This window comes from Macaca thibetana, chromosome 9, assembly GCF_024542745.1.
Source record: "Macaca thibetana thibetana isolate TM-01 chromosome 9, ASM2454274v1, whole genome shotgun sequence".
NCBI classification, from domain to species: domain Eukaryota; kingdom Metazoa; phylum Chordata; class Mammalia; order Primates; family Cercopithecidae; genus Macaca; species Macaca thibetana.
Genome location: NC_065586.1, coordinates 83,108,449 through 83,129,758, shown reverse-complemented (window position 1 = coordinate 83,129,758; position 21,310 = coordinate 83,108,449). Strand labels below are relative to the sequence as shown.

The window sequence follows — 21,310 nt, the reverse complement described above, 5'->3', positions numbered from 1 at the left end:
CAGGTTAGAATCATTAGCAAGTTTGGTGCTTTTACTCTTTTGCCCCAGTAACTCTTGTGTTACCTTCCTCTTTTCTTCAGACATCAGTAGGCTGCTGTTTCGTGCTTTTTTATGGCCTGCTCCTGGCCTGTGTCTTAGTTACTCTTTAGTTGTTGTTCCTCCTCTTTGCCAGGGACACAGTATAGTATAGTGGTTAAGAACAAAGACTAAAGCTAGACTGCGTGGGATTGAATTTCAGCTTCTGCCATTTATTAGCTAAGTAATCTTGAGCAAGTTATTCAGTTTTGTTTCTATGTGGCTGGTGCTAACATTTCTGAATTTTCCACTGGCCAACAAGCCTCTGAATGCTGCTGCCACTCTCATTTTGCTCCCAGGATACATGCACAGATGTAAGAGCAGACAATTTGCCCTTTATTGCTATGTGAGATATCACCCCAAGCCCTTTTGTGGTCTCCTAGTGAAGTGGGCTGGAACATTGTTGAGCTTATTGGGATACCTCTTTTTTTGTGGCTTCACCCTAGTACTTGTATTGCCCCCAAAGGATGAGGATAGTGTACATTTTCCAATGGCACAACATTTAATAAGCATTTACTGTTTGCCATGAACTTTATTAAATTGTGTATAGACATTATGTGTTTTAACCCATATAACAACACTTGGTTATCGTACTGATATTGCTCCCATTCTATAGATGAGGAAACTGAAGCTTACAGAAATTAGACAACATGCTCAAGGTCTTCAGAGCTTAGTTGCAGAATATAGTTCTGTGTGACAGCAAAGCACATATCTTTAATGATCACAAGATACTGTCTCCCATAGAGGAAGCCCAAATTCTTCTTAGTGAACTAGCTCATTTGAAGAAAGAGGCTAAAAATCAAACAACTGTGTCTCATGGCCACAGGAACTTTTCCCCCAACGTCTCCAGCCTTGTTTTTACATTAGCTCTTGAATGCTCTTGATTTTGATGCCAGCCAGTCTTCTTCCACCCAGGGGTAGCAGGCTCAGCTTTGCCCTAGTGTGTAAAGTGAACATTCAAAAAAGGAGTGTATTCTTTTTATCCAGATTTTCCCATGACTGTTGTGGAATCTTAACATTGTATTTGAAGTGCGATTAGGAAGTGCTGGGCTTGTAACAAGCACAGCCAGGGTTCATACGTCCAGATTGTTCTCTTTAAGTGCATCAGCTGAACTAATTGCTTATATTCCAGTGATCCTGCTAGTAGTGTTCTGCATTTTTTTTAAATGAACTTCATCTCAATCACCTTATAGCCCCTTCCCCACTCCCAGTGCTCAGCACAGTGTCTTCCACCAAATGGGTGGTTCAATAAAGTTGGTTGTTGAAGTTGCTTCTAATTCTTTTGAATAACCACAGTGGTGCTAAATTACCATCTTTGAGGATGAATTTGATTTTTTGAACTCATCTATTAAAATATTTTCTATTATAGCAAATAAAGTGGTTTTTGTTAAAATTAGGGAGACCTAAACTGTAATGACACATGTGTTCTTGTGAACATTGCACACTGGTTCTGAAGGTAAAAGAAGAGTACTTATTCTGAGCAGTCAGCATCATTGGAGTGAGTCCCAAAGAGGGTGACTTGGAAGGGGTCAAGGAATACTTTTTTTAGACATTAAGTTCTGGCACTTCTGTTTTCAAGTTGGTATGTGTTCACCTGGTGAATCTTGTGTTTTTTGTTTGTTTGTTTGTTTGTTTTTAACATAACTGACAAATCCATACTGTTGCTTATGAGTCTGTAATGTGGTGCTCAGCATTAGAGTATACACCAGAAGAATTAGCACTAATGGAAGTGATTCATTCCCTTTTTTCAGAAATTCATCATCAAAAAAAGAAACTCAGTATTGATATGAAGAATGTTAACAAAGACGTAGCTAGAGTTTTCTGTGTGCCCATGTTAATAAAGGCTGTCAACTAAGGCGGAGATTTGTATTGAACACTTCATCAGATCAACTTAGAAAAGTTTTATGTTGTTGTCAAAAGTTACTATTAGAACCTCTTTCCAGAATGTTCTCATCAGGAAAGAGTCTGTGAATTTAATGGACTGCATACCATAATTGCAATTGTAATCGTGAATTTAATAGTCTTGCTACCATAGTTGCACTAGTGAGCACAATAATTGCAATAACCTTTTGGGAACTAATTGTATAATGAACATGGTGCATATGCCATCTTTAAGTTATATAACTACTCTGCAAGGTATGTATTATTGTATGTATTTTACAGACTTGGAAACTGAGCCTTAGAAGGAGTAAATTACTTGGCAAAGATCACACTGCTATTAAACAGCACAGCTGGGGTTCAAACCTGTTTATTTTGAACCTATATCAAACCTTACTGTGTTTCTCATGCATTTAAAGAGCCTCATGTCAGTGGCCAGGCATATAAAGCCAATGAATCTGTTCCTCTCAGTGTTGGGTATAATTTATAGATCTTTGACTCTTCAATTCTTCCTTGCTATTTTTATTGATGCTGGCAAGTTCTTTCTTTATTACTAGGGGAGATCTCTTTATTTATTTATTTGGTGTTTGTTCCATCTCCTCCTTTCTTTTCTTTTATTTTCCGAGATGGAGTCTGGTTCTGTTGCCTAGGCTGGAGTGTAGTGGTGCAATCTCGGCTCACTGCAAGCTCCGCCTCCCAGGTTCACGCCATTCTCCTGCCTCAGCCTCCCGAGTAGCTGGGACTACAGGTGCCTGCCACCATGCCTGGCTTATTTATTTATTTATTTATTTATTTATTTATTTATTTATGTATTTTTAGTGGAGACAGGGTTTCACTGTGTTAGCCAGGATGGTCTCGATCTCCTGGCCTCGTGATCTGCCCGCCTTGGCCTCCCAAAGTGCTGGGATTAGAGGCGTGAGCCACCGTGCCCAGCCACTCATCTCCTCCTTTCTTAATTTCCTTACCACCACCCTGTCCCTTTATTGTTTGGGTAACTTGAGATTTCTGTCTATTGTTCAGGTAACTGAGGTGACACTGCCTCTCATGGTACCTCAGTGCGTGCATGGAGCCATGTCACAATTATTAATCTCATCTCAGAATTAACATTGAGGCTTCAGGTGATGAAAGTTAACTTAGGTTCCTGTTTTATCAATGTTATCTTCTTGGAGTCACATGTTCTTCACATAACATGAGCAATAGTTGCATTCTACCTGGTAAAAGTAGGACATTTTTATTTGGGGCCCTTCTCTAAAGGGAAAGAAAGCAAAAAGTTCTATTCCTAGCCTGTTTATTCTAAAATGCTAAGAAATGGGGAGCAAAAGTAAACACATTGTTCTGAATGACTTCTTCTTGGAAAAAGGAAGGCCCTTCGCTGGGCATATTTTATTATTCTGTGAATTATATGAATCCTCCAGTATTTGTTGAATTGGACATGTGGACAATGTAGCAATTCTGATCATTAAGCATTTGGTGTCCATAGTTCTGATATAATGCCTTTGTTGGATCAAAACATATGTGACTTTGACAGATTTTGACTTTTATCTTGTTTAATCCTCATTACCACACAGTATTGTAAGGGACATTTTATCTTCTTCTAGAGATGAAGAAAATGAGGCTGGGAAAAGATGAATGGATTTTCATGAGATCACATGGCTAGTAAGTGGTAGGATTTTGGACCAGAGTTTTTTAGAGTCGCTTAATTGCTGTTAAAACAGAATTGGAGAACCCAGAACTATCCATTCCCTCCTTTGAAACTAAAGCATGAATTGGACCCCAGCAACCCTGACCCAGACCTCCACTAACAACCAGGGAGAAGCTAGAACAGGGAGAGCTGGCTCACCCTCTCAGAAACAGGCACCACTGTCTTGCCTACTGAGGAGATTAGCTGGCTCCAGGTGTGAGAGAAGACTGGAGGGAGGCCTTTGTTGCCTGGCTCAGAGCAGGGCCAAGAAATCAGGTGGTGTCTCGTTCAGTCCTTCCAGGCAAATTAATCCTTCACTTTTGAGGAGAGGTAAGAAGGGGTTAGGGAGGAGAGATGGAGAGAAAAAGTGGGTTACTCTAATACTGTTGCCGCCTGGGAAACAGACTAGGTATCTCTTCCTGAAAACATAATGGAGGGCAAAATTTTAAGGGTTCACCACCCCAATCCTTCACAGTGGAAATACTGCTCTTAAAATTTTTTTCTCTTAAGGTAATTTTCTGTGTTGTTATTTTCTCTTTCCTTTTTGTTTTTGGTAAAAAAGAGAAGAGATAACTGGACTTTTCTATGTCTTTTGGGTGTAAAGAAGAGACTAACTAGTGGAAATCAAGAAATGGCCTTTCTGAGACATATGACTAATTAGATTCTTTCTTCTTATGACAGGTGATGGAACTGTACTGGAACAATGGGAGAAGCTGGTAGCTTATAGGAAGCCAAGATGACAAGAATGTTTTTAAATAATCTGTAAGTTAATGTTTGTTGGCCTTTTGGAATTCTTTTAACTACTGGGTAAATTTTCTTTAAGGACCCATGGTAAAAGGATAGCACAGTCAACTAACTTGAGTGCAAAAGAGGAACTATTTTATAAAGTAAATATCCAAAAACTTCAAACAATTGATGCTAACTTTGATAAATCTTATTTTGCATACTTCTTTCTTGATAGGGTGTGTCATTTTAAGTTGAGTGTGTCCATTTGGTGGACAGAGCATAAGTATTTGAAGAATTAAGAGAATTCCCTGCACATGGTCAGCATTTAAATTAAACTTGGAATAGCCCTTCTGATATGCAGATATTTTTGGTCCTAGTGGTTTCCTTGGGCTCCATTTCTCACTCAGTTATTTTATTTTATTTTTTTTGTGGGTATATTTTGAAGTAAATATGAACAAATTTGGTGAATATGATTAAAATTGAGTTCTTTGTCTACATCTTCTCCATATCTCTCTTCATGTATGCCACTTTTATATACATGAGAGGCTATTAATGTTTGCTGATTATCTGACAGTTACATATGGTTGATTTTGGTTTCACTGTGATAATAATAATATTAGTAAGAGGGGTAGCTTAGTGGAAAGATCATGTTTTTGAGTCAGACAATCCTAGGCCTCATTCTTGCTCTTGTGCTTTTTAGTAGTTATTCAACCTCTCAGAACCTTAGTTGACTCATTTGTATATTGGATTTGATACTATCTCTCATAAAATTAAAGGTTGCAGAAAGTACTTTGTGCTATGACTGGCACATTATAGTTACACTATAGTTACTGGTACAATGAATCATTTTTACTTTTCTTATATTTGTGTCATGATTTATAATCTATAGGCCTTTATTCTGACTCAAAAGATTGGCCAGCTCGAGTTCCTTACGTCTTGCCAAGCCGTGGTGATTAACATTATAGGTAGCATCTGCAGGTAGATGTTAACAAGCTGGCAATGTCAGAAGGAGGGGTTGTCATCTTTGCAGGTTTCCATTGTGTAAATACCCCTATACCGTCGCTGGCTCATTTTAAACTACCAGCGAAAGTCACTGAAAGCAGGGTTAGGAAGTGTTATGCAGTAGCACAGCATTATATAGTTTCTACCAACCAGATAAAGTAGTTACAAATCACCTCAAGAGCATGGTTAACAGTAAAATAATTAGGAAATGATGAGTTTTGAGTATTTATTACCTTTGTTTTTAGTATGATTTATTTTAATTTTGTTTATATAATTTAACTTTTAATAATGCTGTGTTTAACAACCAACTTGCTAAAAATTCTGAGAATTTAACAATTGGTTCTAGTGGACTGGTATAAGTTGGCTCTAATACACCACTAATTGTAGGTTTCCTGTTGTGAAGACATTTCTAAGCCGCAATTCTTTAATTATCTGCCTCAGCCCTGGTGGTAAGAGTTTCGTTTGATGAATAAAAACAAGGTTTGGTTTTGAGTCAGTGCTTGCTATAACTCAAGTTGTCATGCTCATATTGCTTCTAGAATTGAAAATAGATGCCAAAACCAATTTAGAATTTAGACCAGTTTCTTGAGTTGTTGACTCAGTTTTATAACTGACCCCTGGCATCGCTTGCCTATTCTGGCTGTTAAACTGATCTCCAAGTGCTAATATTGGCAATCAGTCATTCTGCTCACTGCCTGTTGAACTTCCTTCTCTCCCTTCCCTATATTCCTTCAAATCTTAAATTCCTTCAGGTAGTGGCACTGCAGAGACAAGTAGTCAGGGTTCCTCCCAACTAAGCATTCCATGCAGCTTTGCTTTTGATTTAAAAGTTAAGTTTTAATGGAAAGACAATTGCCTCTAGGGAAAGAGTAAAAACAAAACAAAATCTGAGCAGTTTAAAGTTCATCTTGGCTTGATTAAAATCTTAGGGAGTGAAATGGAGGAAAAAAAAGGAAACCGGATCAGACATCTCAATGTCTCTTCTAGAAGCAACTTCTTCAGTTTTCTAACTTGCCCTTTAGAAGGAAGCAGTGGAACCCTGAAATTGCTAAGTAACAGCTAAGATTGTGGTGGTGGTTTTTACTTTAAATCTCACCCACCTAGTTCTCAAAACACATTCTTTATTGAACCTTACAAAAATGTCTTGGATATTTCAAAACATTTGCTTGTGTCAGTTCTTTGAATCAGACTTACATAATTGTAAAACATTAATTTCCCCAATTTCCTCTTAAAACAAAAGGTATTTATAGTTCCCACCGAGTCAGGGATGGACTTGGATTACTGCAAAAGTAATCTGTGTTCATTTCAAGAGGAAGCTCATGGTTAAAATCTGAGAGACTTGCCTTTGGATTATGAAATAATGACCTTTGGCTTAAATAAGTGTGTCTTTGGTACTTTGAAAGCAAACATGGAAATAATAATTAATACAGAAATTTTATTATAGATATAACATTCTGATTTATATTATCATCTCTCTTACCAGAATGGGCCTTAATGTGGTTTCCAAACATCCCTTGTATAGATGATTTCTTTATTAGAGGACTGCTAGGTGTATAGTCTTTAGATGTGTAAATTTTATAGCCTTGCATTATGTTCATATCAACAAACTCAGTTGTTTACTAGATACTTGGGACTCATTGGTTTTGACGATAAATTTCAGTATAAATAAGAGAGACTTACTGCACGTTAGGAGTTGATAATCAAACCTGAAAAGAGAAAACTATAATTTCAAACTGAATGTGGTAGGCATTATAAAAGACATATAAAATACTCAGAAAACAGAAGAGAAAGAGAAATTACCTGGGTGGCAAGAGGAGTGGGCTAGCTGAGGGAGGATTTCAGGAGCAGATGATATGTGGATTAGATATTTAATGATTAATGCCTTTTTATTAAAGTACCTTTTATGAAATTATAAAAGTTAACATTGCTAATTGGAAAGAACTTTAGAAATGCAAAAACTATTTTGCATTTGCAAAACTATTTTGCGTGACAGTGAAAATGTCAGCAATTAACTTTTTTTTTTTTTTGTATTCTGCCATAGTTTTCTATTCCTAGATTAGATACATGCTTTATTTTCCCTCTAAAATGGGTCTGGTTATTACTATTGTTTTAAAATCTGCTTCAGTTGACAATATAGCAAGATGATGCCACATCAATAAATATACATCTACATAATTGTTGATATATAGCATTCTATGTGTACGTAGTCTATAATGTTTCATATTACTGGACATTTTTGTTTTCAACTTTTCATTTTTGTAAAGTGTGCTGTAATGAACATCTCTGTGAACATCATGGGCATTCATTCAGTTATCCAGATGAGACCTTTGTACAGAGTTGGGAGGAGTGCTTAGGGGGCACTCTAGGTAGAAGGAACAGTTCGAGCAGAAAGGAACAGTTTGAGCAGAGATGGTACAGGAAGATCACGTTTTGGGAAAAGGCTAGAACTGTAGTTTAGTAGAATGAAAAGAGGAGAATACTGCTAATTAGGACTAGAAAAAGAAAATAGAGGGTCTTTGATACCAAGCCTTTAATTTATTCTTAGTTGGGCATCATTTTGGAATCTATGTTATACTTTAAATGAATGACCCCGAATAGCTTCAATTTTTCTTAGTTTTTCTTATTTGGAGAAGAAATAAAATAGTTCCAAATGCTCAAGAAAGAATAGACCTTTTAAAATTCTTGAGAGATTTAAGAAACTAACCAGAACATAAACAAGTTATTGAAGTCATGAGAAAAGGTGTATGTTTTTGTGTGTGTGTGTGTGTGTGTATGTGTGTGTATGTGTATGTGTAGAAAAAACTATAAGAGTAGAGGTTTTTAAAAGTGAAGGAAATTTATTTTCTACACTTAATGAATATTAAATTCTTTATAATTAAAATTTAAGGACAATTTGGAAAAGAAATAAGTTTGGGGACACATGTCATAATTTCATAATAATAATACCTTATATTTACTGAGTTGCTTAATGATGAGGCTATGTTCTAAGAAATGTGTCCTCAGGCAATTTTGTTGTTGTGTCAACATATAGAGTTTACTTACACAAATCTAGATGGTATAGCCTACTGCAAACCTAGGCTATATGGTATAGGCTATGGCTCCTAGGCTGCTGCAAACCTGTATAGCATGTTGCTCTGCTGAATACTTTAGGCAATTGTAACCAAACGGTAAATATTTTTGTATCTAAACATAGAAAAGTATAGGAAAAATATATTATAATCTTACGGGACCACTGCCTTTTGTGTGTCCCTTGTTGATCGAAGCATTGTTATGCAGTACATGACTATACCTCTCTGTGCTCGTGTGTTTTAAATACAAACAGTCCCCAATTTACAATAGTTCAACCCTATGATTTTTTGACTTTACGATGGTGCAAAAGCGATACACGTTCAGTAGAAACCATACTTCAAGTACCCATACAGCCATTCTATTTTAACTTTCAGTACAGTATTCAATAAATCAAACACAATATTCAATACTTTAATAAATAGGCTTTTTTTGGGATGATGTTACCCAACTTTAGGCAAATGTAAGTGTTCTGAGCATATTTAAGGTGGGGTCAGCTAAGCTATGGTGTTAGGTAGGTTAGGTGTAGTAAAAGCATTTTTGATGATGGGTTTTTTAGGATGTAACCTCGTCCTAAATTGGGGAGCCTCTGTTAATTATTGTACTTAGTCTGTTAATGGTCTTTTTAGGAAGAGTCTGGGATTATCTGCATTTTGCAGGTGCCTGAAAGGCTGACTTCCCTAAGGTGGGTGAGAGAGCACCAGATTTGGTGTTACAGTTCAGGCACTGCTGGGGCCTTGAAACATTGCTATGATAGTTGTAAAGATAATAAGGCAGTATCTGAAAGATTATGAGAACAGCATAAAGTACCACAGAAATGGAGGGACTGCTTTTTATAGCAGGACACCTTCTATCATTACAGGAGGGAAGAAAGCTCAGCTCCAGCCGTTTTCCATTCTTTTTGTGGTAGCTTATATTATTGTCAGAACACTTGCTGCTCCTTTCTACACACCTTCCGTCCCTGTGAAAGGATTATACTTTCCTACTCTACAGAAGGCTGATGCCCCATGGCTAGCTTGGCCAAATAAATCCTCTAGGATTTATTTTGGCAGGTGAAATGTCAGTGACAATAATTTGTGTCATTTCTGAGCAGAAACTTTAATAGGTATGGCCTGTTCTGCCATCTTTCTCTTTTCTTTGCCATGAGACTAGCATGCCCCAGTTAGGGGTGTTCCTTCTGCCCTGATCTTTGACTGAAGAGGACATGGAGTCCAGCCACAGCTTATCTGCAAGGAGCCAGACAGGAACTAGAAATAAGCCTTACTCCATTGTTAGCCTCCAAAATTTGAGGACATTTTGTTCCTGCAGTATAAGTCAGCCTAAACTGATCTACTCTTTTTTCTCACTTTAGGCACCATCCTCTCTCTTTCAGGCCTAATACACACACGCGCACACACACATGCACACACACACACATTCTCTCCCTCTCTCTCATTCACACACAGCTTAGCCTTTTTATCTCGAGGGATAGAATTCCCTATCAACCGTTCCACTGCTGTCTTTCTCCTTCATTGAAGATTTCAACCTTCATCAGAGGTTAACAATTCAAATAAGGTATTTAGAGTCGATCAGGATGACCCTTTATTTTTTTCTTCAAACATTTGTAGAACATAGTCCATGTCAAAGTAGATTTCTGGAGGTTTAAAATAACCCAAGCCCTGGACCCAGCCTTCAGGAATCGAAGAATATGGTGTAGTGCTATTTGTTCAAGTGGCTATCCAACAAGGTAGACAATGTTGGGTGCTGATGAAGGATGTGCTTTGATCCTCGGTGACCTGTGTTTATGTAGTGTCCCCACTTTGTTGTATGTCGACCTTAGATGTTAAGGGTCATTGCTTTTGATTAGTTCAGCTTACCTTCTCTTTCCTCTCTTCCTTACCTTGTATTTACTGTGCCATTTAAAGTGTACTACATGCTAGACTGCTGTATTCTCGATTTGTAGTTTTCAGTCAATTTATACGGACTCATTCACTGGTTTAGGGTACATGTTCTTTGTTTGACACACATTGTATGTTTTGTTGTTGTTGTTGTTGTTGAGACAGAGTCTGGCTCTGTTACCCAGGCTGGAGCTCAGTGGCGCCATCTCCGCTCACTGCAAGCTCCGCCTCCCGGGTTCACGCTATTCTCCTGCCTCAGCCTCCTGAGTAGCTGGGACTACAGGCACCTGCCACCACGCCCAGCTAATTTTGTGTATTTTTGGTAGAGACGGGGTTTCACCGTGTTAGCCAGGATGACCTCGATCTCCTGACCTCGTGATCCGCCCACCTTGGCTTCCCAAAGTGCTGGGATTAGAGGCGTGAGCCACCGGGCCCAGCGGTAAGTTCTTTAATTTCACAGATGATATATTAATTTTTTTCTGTTATAAAGTGCTTAACATACTATTACAACAAAGTTAAGGTATTAGTAACTTTCTATTGTTTTCTTTGATTTATTTTGTTTCCCTTCAAGTTAGTGGTTCTCTTTTCCGTGATGTGTGAAATGGAGTTCGTTGTTAATTGGGGTGCTTTTTTCCGTTATTTCAATTTAGAATAATTTGGAGTTGTTCTCTCATAATTTTAGATCACCGTGTCTTACTACCTGACATGTGTCAAAGCAATCCAACTTAATTTCATGTTACTAGTGGCAAGTCCTGGCTTTGGAGTATGGGGTGAAATCAAGAGCTCATAGAGGTCTGTCTGACTAGTGGTTTCTATGTTAAGCCCATGTATGACTTAGCTGTTCCCCTTTCTTCCTGATTGAATTCTGATGTTTTCTGTCTCATTACTTCTGACCACCATTCTACTTTGATTTCAAAAGGCACAGGGTTAATTTATTATTAAAGCAACATCTTGGACCAGGGGCTTTCAAACTTGTTGTCCAACATGTACAGAAAGAAATGGTTGTCAGCCTCAGTTAGACAAGGGAAGGGGAACTCAGAGAGCTGCCATGTTTCAGTGAGGTCTGCTTCATAGGATGGGTGGTGACTTCATGGGTGTGACTTTAATACTATATTTCATACCAAACAGGTAACCGTATTCACTTGTATATATTAAATACTGCATAACCAGATTTTTTAAAGGTATGAAATACCATTAATATTGATAAATGTGTCCACCGCATTTATTTTGGCAGACCTGAGTCACATTAGTGTTAGTTGTTTTTTTCCAATTTTAATTTTCTCTTAAAAGATTTTTATAAGCAAAATATACTTTTATTTTGGAGAATTCAAGCAACACAGAAAAATGTAAAGAAAGTAGAAAATCAGCCCCAGATTCTGTTAACATTTTGGTGAATCTTTTTTTACTTTTGTTTTTCATTAAATCATTTTTATCCACTTAACAATGTGCTACAGCACATTCTCTAAATCAATATTGTAATTTTTAATACATACCACTCCATTTTATTATTATATCTATTTTAATTAATATCCTGGTGATGTATGTTTAGATTGTTTCCTGTTTTCTCTATTACAGATGATATATCAATGAATATCTTTGTACATATATTTTTGGATATATTTCCAGATATAATTAAAGGGATGCATACTTTTTATTTTCATACACATTGCCAGAGTGTCTTCAGGCAAAAAAGAGTTTTAACTTGCACACCTCAAATTAATGTAATGAGAAATGTCAGACTTATTCATTCTTGTCAACCTGATCTACAAAACATGTTTAAATATTCACAGCTTTTTAAAAATTTTCCATTTTTATTTCAGATTCAGGGGGTACATTTGCAGGTTTGTTATATGGGTAGATTGCGTGATGCTGAGGTTTGGAGAATAATTCATCCCATTATCCAGGTAGTGAGCATAGTACTCAATAGGTGGTTTTTCAGCCTCCCTTCCTTCCTCCCCTCTCTAGTAATCCTCGATGTCTGTTGTTCCCATCTTCATATCCATGTGCACCCAATGCTTAGGTCCCACTTATAAGTGAGAACATGTGGTATTTGGTTTTCTGTTTCTGCGTTAATTTACTTAGGATAATAGTCTCCAGCTCCATCCATGTTGCTGCAAAGGACATGATTTCATTCTTTTTTATGCCTGTGTAGTATTCCATGGCATGTATGTACCACATTTTCTTTATCCAGTCTACCGTTGATGGGCACCTGGGTTGATTCCCTGTCTTTGATATTGTGAATAGTGCTGCATTGAACATATAAGTGCATGCGTCTTTTTGGTATAATGATTTATTTTCCTTTGATTATATATGCAGTAATGGATTGCTGGATCAAATGGTAATTCTATTTTTAGCTGTTGGAGAAATCGCCAAACTGCTTTCCACAGTGGCTGAACTAATTTACATTCCCACCAGCAGTGGATAAGCATACTCTTTTCTCTGCAACCTTGCCAACATATTATTTTCTGACTTTTTAGTAATAGCCATTCTAACTGGTGTGACTTTTTAATAACAGCCATTGTGATTAATGGTATCTCATTGTGGTTTTGATTTGTATTTCTCTGATGATTAGTGATGGCTCATCATTTTTTTGTATGTCTGTTGGCTATGCTCATATGTCTTCTTTTGAGAAGTGTCTGTTCATGTTCCTTGCCTACTTTTTAATGGGGTTGTTTCTTGTTTGTTGAATGTTTAAGCTCCCTATAGATTCTGAATGTTAGACCTTTGTGAAATGCATAGTTTGCAAATATTTTCTCCCATTCTGTAGGGTGTCTCTTTACTCTGTTGATAGTTTGTTTTGCTGTGCAGAAGCTCTTTAATTAATTCTCACTTGTCAACTTTTGCTTTTGTTGCAATTGCTTTCAAGGACTTAGTCATAAACTCCTTGCCAACGCCAATGTCCAGAATGGTATTTCCTAGGTTAAAACACTTTAGACAGGTATTTTAATATAGATATATAGATAGTACCTTCTTTTTTTAACAGGGCAAAAGACACTTTTTATGAAGATACTATTTACAAATCATTGATTTTCAAATGATCTTCATGTAAGTACAAGGATCAGGTAGCTTAAAGCCTACCTAGAGAAATATTTTTCTGTATTCAGCCATAGAGAAGTACTTTCTTTTAAGAAATAGAAAGTTAAATCTGGCTAGTGACTGTGACTGCTCTCTAGTTCCTTCACGTTTTAGGTATTTACACAGAATCTGATACATTCACTCTCAATCTTCTCATCTGTGAGCCCACCCCTAGCTAGCTGCTCTTTGTATTAGACACAGTAGTCCCAGCTTTCAGGTCAGACAAACATGGCTGTGCAGCTGGCTCTGACTTGTCTTGATGATTGAGCTTGGACATATATACCTTTCTGGACTGTTTCTTTGTGGGTTCAGTGTAGTTGTTAATATCTGCCTTGCAGTGTTGTATATGGATTAAATGTAAAATAATGTGTATAAAATGAAAGCCATTGTCATTAGTTGGTACTCGGTAAATGCATTAAATTGAACATGTTTTTCTTGTTCTAAATGGAATTTCAAATACATTTTCCTTTAGGAACAATGTCATGAATGGAGTTTGAGTACAGTATTAGAAATATTATTCAGCATTCTATTTCATTGACATATAATTTCATTAAATTATGAGTTAAATAGGTTTTTAAGGACTGGCCAGAGAAGCCAGCTTTCAAGTGAAAGGTATTCCAAGTGTTACATAAGAGTTCATGGACTTAATTTTTTTTCCCATGCCACCTTGTCTAAGAAGGGTTCATTGACTTTTGACTCTAGAAGTGAACTTTTAGAATCTAATTTATTACCTGGTTGACGATGGCTTGGAATTTCTTGATAGATGATGATGTGTTTGGGGTAAACAAGACCTTCCTTCTACTTCTGAGAGTTAAACCCATTTTCTTCTAGAGAACTTACTGCTCCTCTCACCAAACCAACCAGGTGGTCCTAGTGTAGACCAGCCAGTTAGGAGTACATGGCTCCAAACTGGACCCGTGAGTTTTTCTTGCAGTTTTTAAAATTGCAACTGTGAAAGGAGGAATTGTCTGTCTTGGAGGCAGAGCTAGGAGTTAAGTGGGAAAAGGCACACTTTAAGAATGAAGGATAAAGCCAATGATAAAGCACCAGAAACAAAGATGCTATCTTGTCCTGGTGCAGTTCGTGTTGAGCTGATCCTCGTGCCCAGCTGCCCCTGTGGCTTTCCTTTTGCTGGGATATTTAGAGCCAATGTGGCTCACCTTGCTTTTGCCCGTGATGCCTCAAGTGCCATTTTTGTTACCTGCAAGTTAAACACTGCTGACTAATTCATTTGGTTGTTTATACTTGGAGTAGTTATTTAGAAAGTCAGTACCTTTGTCATGGGCAATTTTAATACATTATTTAGTTGCATAATAGGACAGACACAGCCTTTTGAGAACAGTGGTAGTGTTTTTTTCCCCATCTGTCATCAAAGAAGCAATATGTTAATGCTAATCAAAGGATACCAGTGAATGAATGTATGTGCGGGTGGTAACGGCTCTTTTGACAGAGGCTTGCTCTAATGCAAATATCGTAAAACTTTTATATACCTATGATGTCATATAATGCAAATGCCATATAATAAATGTATACCTATGACAGTTCTAGGAGTTATGAATTGTCTTGAAGAACTGTCCTTTGCTACCATTATGGGTTAGGAGCATCTGTTGGTAAACAGATGTTTGTGGTTCAGAGAGATGTTTACATTTAAGGAAGAATTGGTACTTTGGCAAGATTATCAAATATGTATCTATGTGTTCCTTATTTGAAAGGGAAGATAGAATGATTTGCTGCTTCTGTTCTCTTCAATGGATTCGTGTTTGGGGAACTGGGATTTTACATGACAACTCTGTTTTGTAAACTCCACTTCCTTTTAGGAAGTATCAGATTTGCTGTCTCAGTAGCATTCTGTATTGTTGGAACATGCCATGAAGAGCACAGAAACGCATCTGCTGCTTGGGTTCTGCTTGCCAACTGGTTTGAACAGCTATAATATTTGTTTATTCTTGATGTGTCAGCAGTCAAAGGGAACGTTTTCTTTTCTCCTTTGTGGCTGTTATATAACTTAAGCATCATTATATCAACAACAATGACTATTTATTCAGAATCTGCTAGGCCCTGGGGGATACAGAGGCTCAGAAACACAATGTCTACCTCAGATGGATTTTGACTGTCTGCTGAGAGTGAAAGGTCAGGGATCTCAAAAAGAAGGAAGGATGCTAACACCTTGTGTTAGTTGTGAAATGGAAGTATAAAGAATAAGATCTGTAGGTATTTGGAGGAGAGGAGAGATCCCCAGGGCTTTTGCCAGTGACACAAGTTCTAGGAGAAGGAAGGGTTTTAGTGGTCTGGAATGGGATATGTAGTAAAAAGAATGCAAGAAGGTTGTCAGGCAGGGGGCATGGTGAGAGCCTAGTGCTTTGAATGAAACTCTGTCACCTTAGCTGGTAACCACCCAGCAGCTGCGAGGCCTGGACTAAAGAGCACCAACATGGGAGGCCCCTGCATGGGTCCCTTTGGGGCAGCCTCTCCACTAGGGATGAGCACGGCTCCCAACCACAATGTGAAAGTTCAAGAATTTTTAGACCCTTGAGTGTACATGGCACACTCAGAGGCCCCCACCGTCTCCACTACATAGGCCAGGGAGCACAGGCAAAGATAAAGAGACCCATGGGCCAACATCTTATTGGGGTCCAGTGTGTTATCCAAATATGTTTCCTAAGGGGAGCTTTAATTGGTGGGTTTAAAGCAAGCAGGTGCTAGTTCCAGGAGGTCATGTTATAACTGAGAGGTGGTCAGTTTAAATTTGCAGGCAAATGTCTGAACAGTCTGTTTAAGGAAGTGGTGGGAAAGTGAGGAGCGTCTCTAAGTTTTATCTCCTGCCACCAGTGGGAGCCATTCAGGTGGGGAATGGAATTTGAAACTGACTGAGCCCTGATTCTGAGAAAGTTAAACCTATATTTAAAGTGGAAGACAAGTCAACATAAAATGGTAAGCACTCACTGTCCCTAGGTATGGTGCTAGTAATGTGCCCTCTGCTTTAGAAGAACAAGGAGTGGACCAGCAGGTTATTTGGCAGAGGGTTTTTAAGAGCAGGGGTTGCAGAGGTAAAGGCCAGGCTTCGAGTGCCTATAAATGTCATGGCACTGGACCCGCAGGTTCACCGTCACTCTTTTTTGGTAACTATATATTTAGAATCTGTGTACTTTGAATTTTAATTTGAGACAACAAAGGCATCCTAGAACCAGTTATCCTCTTCTCTTGTGGGAATGTTCTAACCACATTGGTCACAGTGTTGTTCTTATTTCTGAAGCATAAGGATTATTGGAAACATCTTTTAAGTGCTTTATGGTTGCAGCTGAACATATTCATGAAGCCTTCCTTCTTCCTGGAGAGAACACCTACTCTGAATGTTAAGCTTGGCTGGATCCTAAACAATACAAACAAACTAGATCATCTCTCTTTCCTGTCTGTGCTGCCTTTCCCTTCCTCCATCATAGATCTCAAAATATCTCGCTATGTCCACACAAACACAATTGTATTTTTTAGACTACAGTGTTAAGAAGTTTATTGAGTTGTTCATATACACTTAAGCTTTATGTAGTCTTCTCATGTAAAAGAGCTGCTGCCCTTGATATAACAGCCAACGTATTATCAGTTCAGCCAGTATAGCTCACTGTAACCATTATATAAACAGAAAATCAGTGCTCTTAAAAATACACATTAATTTACATGAATGTTTGAGGAAAGCTGCCCGTAAAGCAAATTGTGTTCCTTTTGATCTCTACTATAAAATTATCTAATTGTCTGAGAGGAAAAGGTTTATGACCTGATGGCATGCTCGACTTTGACATTTGTCATGTGATGATGATGATGATGTGTTGAGAGGCATAGAGGGAGGGGCCCGCCTGCTGGAACAACAGCTGGAAGATGCTCAGCCTCAGTGACTCAGGCAGAGGGGATGCATGCCTGAACCAGGAATGGAAAAAAATGGTCCAGATATGAAAGTAGCCTTCATGTTACACCTATTGGTAGTGAACTGTCAAGAGAGAAAAGAGGGAGCTCAGATGATTCCAGAATTTAACTTAAAGTGTCTAGGAGAGTAAGATTACCTTTATGAGGAATATGAGGGTCAAGAGAGATTTGACAGCTTCATCATCTAGGAGACAGACCCAACTTAATATGTTAAGTACCTGTTGCTAAGGATAAATGTGGGGCTGTAGGCCAATCTTGCTTCTGCTCTTTTGACCATAGTTTGGTTTCCAACTGGAAACACTCTTAGAGATCCTCAGAGAGAGATGAAGCAGTTCACCCTGTCACTTATTGGCAGAGCCGAGACCAAGAAGGGAGCTCTTGACTTTTTGTGCAGTGTTCTTTCCACTCTCCTGTGCTGCTTTGGAGAAAAGAACAGCATTTTGTTGATCTCACTTTAGATCTTATCTTTGGCTAATGAGTATTTTCAAGAAACCTTGGCCTGTGGAATGACTCTAAACAAAGAGATCTTTGCTCAGGAGATCTCCAAAGCAAAGAACGTTTAATTTGTAACTTAACATTTTTTTTTTCTTCCCATCTAGAAACTCTCTTTTGGCACTGGCAATCAACTCATTTCTTAATGGGCCCTCAGGAACTAGCACTTCTGTAGCCCCCTGTAATTTGCCAATTCCTTAATAAAGTTTCTTTTAAGTATTTTTATTACAAAATAATGTTTAGGGCACAGTGACCCAGATAGAATATTTCCAAAAATCACTCATACTTTTTTAGAAGTAGGTTTACCTGTGACCTAAATGAAATCATTCCAATTTTAAGCCTTATTTGCTACCAATAAACTTTCTATTGTAGAGTAAGAATACCAAATTCAAGAATCCTAAACCTAAAGCTTCTTAAGTTTCTCACCACTTAAATAAAGGACTCAGACCAGGGAATACCAGAGAACTATTTCAGCTCTAAAATTCTTTAGACATTTAATATAGGAAACAATTTTTGAAAATTACGAGCCAGTTTGTTTACAATTTTGGAGATTCGTATTCAGGGCTCAGAGGGACAAGACAGCATGTTTTGAGTGCCTACTCTACATCCAGCACTGTGGTAAATGCTTTGCATGTATTGTTACATATACAGTAGTTCCCCCATTATCCCCAGATGGTATGTATGTTCCAAAGCCCCCAGTGGATGCCTGAAACCTCGATGGTCCTGAACCCTATATATACTATGGTTTTTCCTATACATACCTATGGTGAAGTTTAATTTATAATTAGGCACAGTAAGAGATTAACAGTAACTAATGATAAAATATAACAATTTTAACAATCTCAGAATGACATGAAATTTAAAACTTATGCATTGCTTATTTCTGGAATTTTCCATTTAATATTTTCAGACTGCAACTGAAGCCGGGCAGGTAACAGACACAGCAGAAAGCGAAACTGCATATGGGGGGACTGTCGCAATCTGTAAACTGTTAGGTGGGCATTTTAGCCCCCTCATTGATGATAATCAATTTACTCAAGGCCATACAGTGTCAGAGGTCTGATCCAAATCTGCTTTGATCCCAGGTCTCACGCTCTTTGCACCCAATATCTCTGCCTAACTCAAGAACTTTTACTAATCGAAACTAATGTACATCCACTGAAGTATCCTTCGTCAGATTAATCCTTGTTCCTCAAGCGTTTTCAAAGGCAACCTACCCTTTTCTAGAAGTTATGTCGAAGTTGTCAAAGGCGTAAAGAATAGGCTGTGAAAGTCTGCTAAGCTTGGTATAAATCAAGAAAGGAAAGTTCCGCCTTAACCGACACTGAACGTGCTTATTGGTTAGGATTGAACGGGCTGACTCATTTCTTTTTTGCCGTGGTAGAGGGCCACACCCTGCATTCCAAAAACCCTCTGCTGCGGGGCCACACCCGCCAACCTCGCTGTTGGAGCCTCTGAGGTCGGGCTGGGCTTCCAGCTCGCAGTTGACCCCGGGAGAGGATCAGCGCATCCGCCTGCCGCCCCCCAACTCCGGACGCCTGGCTCCGCAGCGCCGCTGTCCCAGCACCAGGGCGGGGCAGGCAGGGGAGCGGGACCGCCGGGACCGATCCAGGCGCGGGCGCCCAGCAAGAGCCGCGCCCGGGGTCGCCGCGCCCGGGGTCTCCGCGCCACTCACCGCGCTTGCCTTTCCGCCCGCGCCAGGGCTGGCTGCGCGCACCCTGAGCGCGAGGAGCCGCGCGCAAACTTGGTGCCCCAGGAACTTTCCAGGAGACACTGCCTCGGGGAAGGAGAGACCGTAAGTGTTGCTCCCGAGATGCTGTGGTTCATTAAAATACACTCACAGACGGTGGGGACCGATTAAAATACCGCAATCAGTGCCAGTTCTTCTACTACGGCGAAGTAAGGGAAATCTTTATTTTTCCTGCATGGCGCTTTAATGACCAAATAGGCACTAGCTATTTACACCTGAGACGGTTCAGTGCAGTTGCTGAAGCAGTGGGTCAGGATATGGGTAGGCTCAGTCAACAAGTGCTCTTTATATTGCGTGATGCTAACTGCTATGGCGTGAGAACCAAGGATGGGGGTGGTTTCTGCTTGGGGTTATCAAGTTTTCCTAATGGCGGTTTTTGAGAGAATGGGATTGTGTCTAATTTGGTTAGTAAGTTTTGGGGAAGTAGTCACTTTCTCAAACTCCGGTCCCTGTACGAAACAGACCTTTTGCCAACTCCTTTGGTTGGGTGGAAGCTGGCTTGTGAATGAGCTTGGTATTAAGTGCCACAAGAAAGCACGTGCCCCTGTGTTTTGGACTGATCGTGTTTACTCCATAACCGTGATTCCCGTTTAGTGTGGCCAGGTAATCGCTCTTGTGGAATCTGTCAATAAATACATGGAGAAGAATGCATGACATTTGCCTTTTTTTTCTATTTGTGTTTGCTTTGTGTAGTTGTACCAAAATAGGAAATCTGGAGACTAAATTCTGTTACCCTGAATGCTACAAATATTTATCATAACATTTTTATCCAATTGAGTTACCACTTTTAAATTTATGTAGAAATAAGTCCAGTGAGCCTCTTAAAAAATCTGCTTTTCTACACAAGAAATTAGTGGAGTTGTGTAGTGCCAAGTAACTTATTTTCTTGCAAGAGTTTGGGGAGGTGGGGGACAGGGAAAGCGGAATCCCGTGACGACTGAGGATATACACAATGCAACAGGGAAGTTACCACGATCAGCAGCACTGATTGTGTACAGGAAAGACAGGTTAAAGATGTCCCAGTAACATAAAGGATGGTGAGAAGAATTGTAAACTGAATTATGAAGTTATGAATATGAATGACCAAGTCATGAATAGCATCATTATACTCCTGCATTTATGAAGATACAGACTGGGATGCAGTCAAAAGATAGACTGTCATGGAGAGAGGAAGAAAATTCTTTGCAGCTGGCTTTTTTTAGAGAGAGAAAGAAAATTCTTCGCAGCTGGCTTTTTTTTTTTTTTTTTTTTTTTTTAAGGTCTATAAAGGAAACTTCCCTGGAAAGAAACCACTTCTAAATGGAATGATTAAAATAATTTGTTAGAAACTTTAAATTACCCTATGAGCTCCTAGTAACACTGTTTTCAAGCTCATAGGCTAATTGTTAAGTCTCTTTTGCTCCGAGTTGAACTGATCAAATGCCTCTGTGTGAAAGGTAACAGCCTAGAATCCTCTTTGAGAAACAGCCTGTAATCTTGGGAGAAATGGCCTAAGTCCCCTGTTCTCAAGTCCACTGAGGCAGTTGGAAAGGCCCCCTCAGGTGGTGAGAATGGAACAATATTTTATTATATCTCTAAGATGCCTAAAATCCAAAGAGATTATTAAATTTGGAATTTTATTAGTTTCACCTAATAGTTGTATAAAGGCTGAATATTTAAGGATCTCTTTTATCAGGTACTGAGATGCTTTGTATACGTTACTTCATTTAGTTTTCACAATAGGCCTAAGAACTGGAGGTATTATTATCCCTGTTTTATAGTTGAAGAACAGGC

At 38.8% G+C, this 21,310-nt stretch overlaps 1 protein-coding gene across 14 annotated transcripts in view; it reads left to right on the top strand.

Annotated features, from left to right (window-relative positions):
* SGMS1 (sphingomyelin synthase 1) overlaps positions 1-21,310 on the top strand; it is a 312,479-nt gene that overhangs the window by 187,030 nt on the left and 104,139 nt on the right. For 8 of the 14 annotated variants that reach the window (XM_050805573.1, XM_050805571.1, XM_050805579.1 and 5 more), the window contains one exon: positions 4,316-4,396. The gene's annotated coding sequence lies outside the window, so the exon portion shown is untranslated. Of the gene's footprint in view, positions 1-3,551; positions 3,610-4,315; positions 4,397-10,631; positions 10,745-11,840; positions 19,687-21,310 lie in introns of those variants that run through there. The other 6 variants (XM_050805574.1, XM_050805576.1, XM_050805581.1 and 3 more) reach the window with 4 other exon arrangements.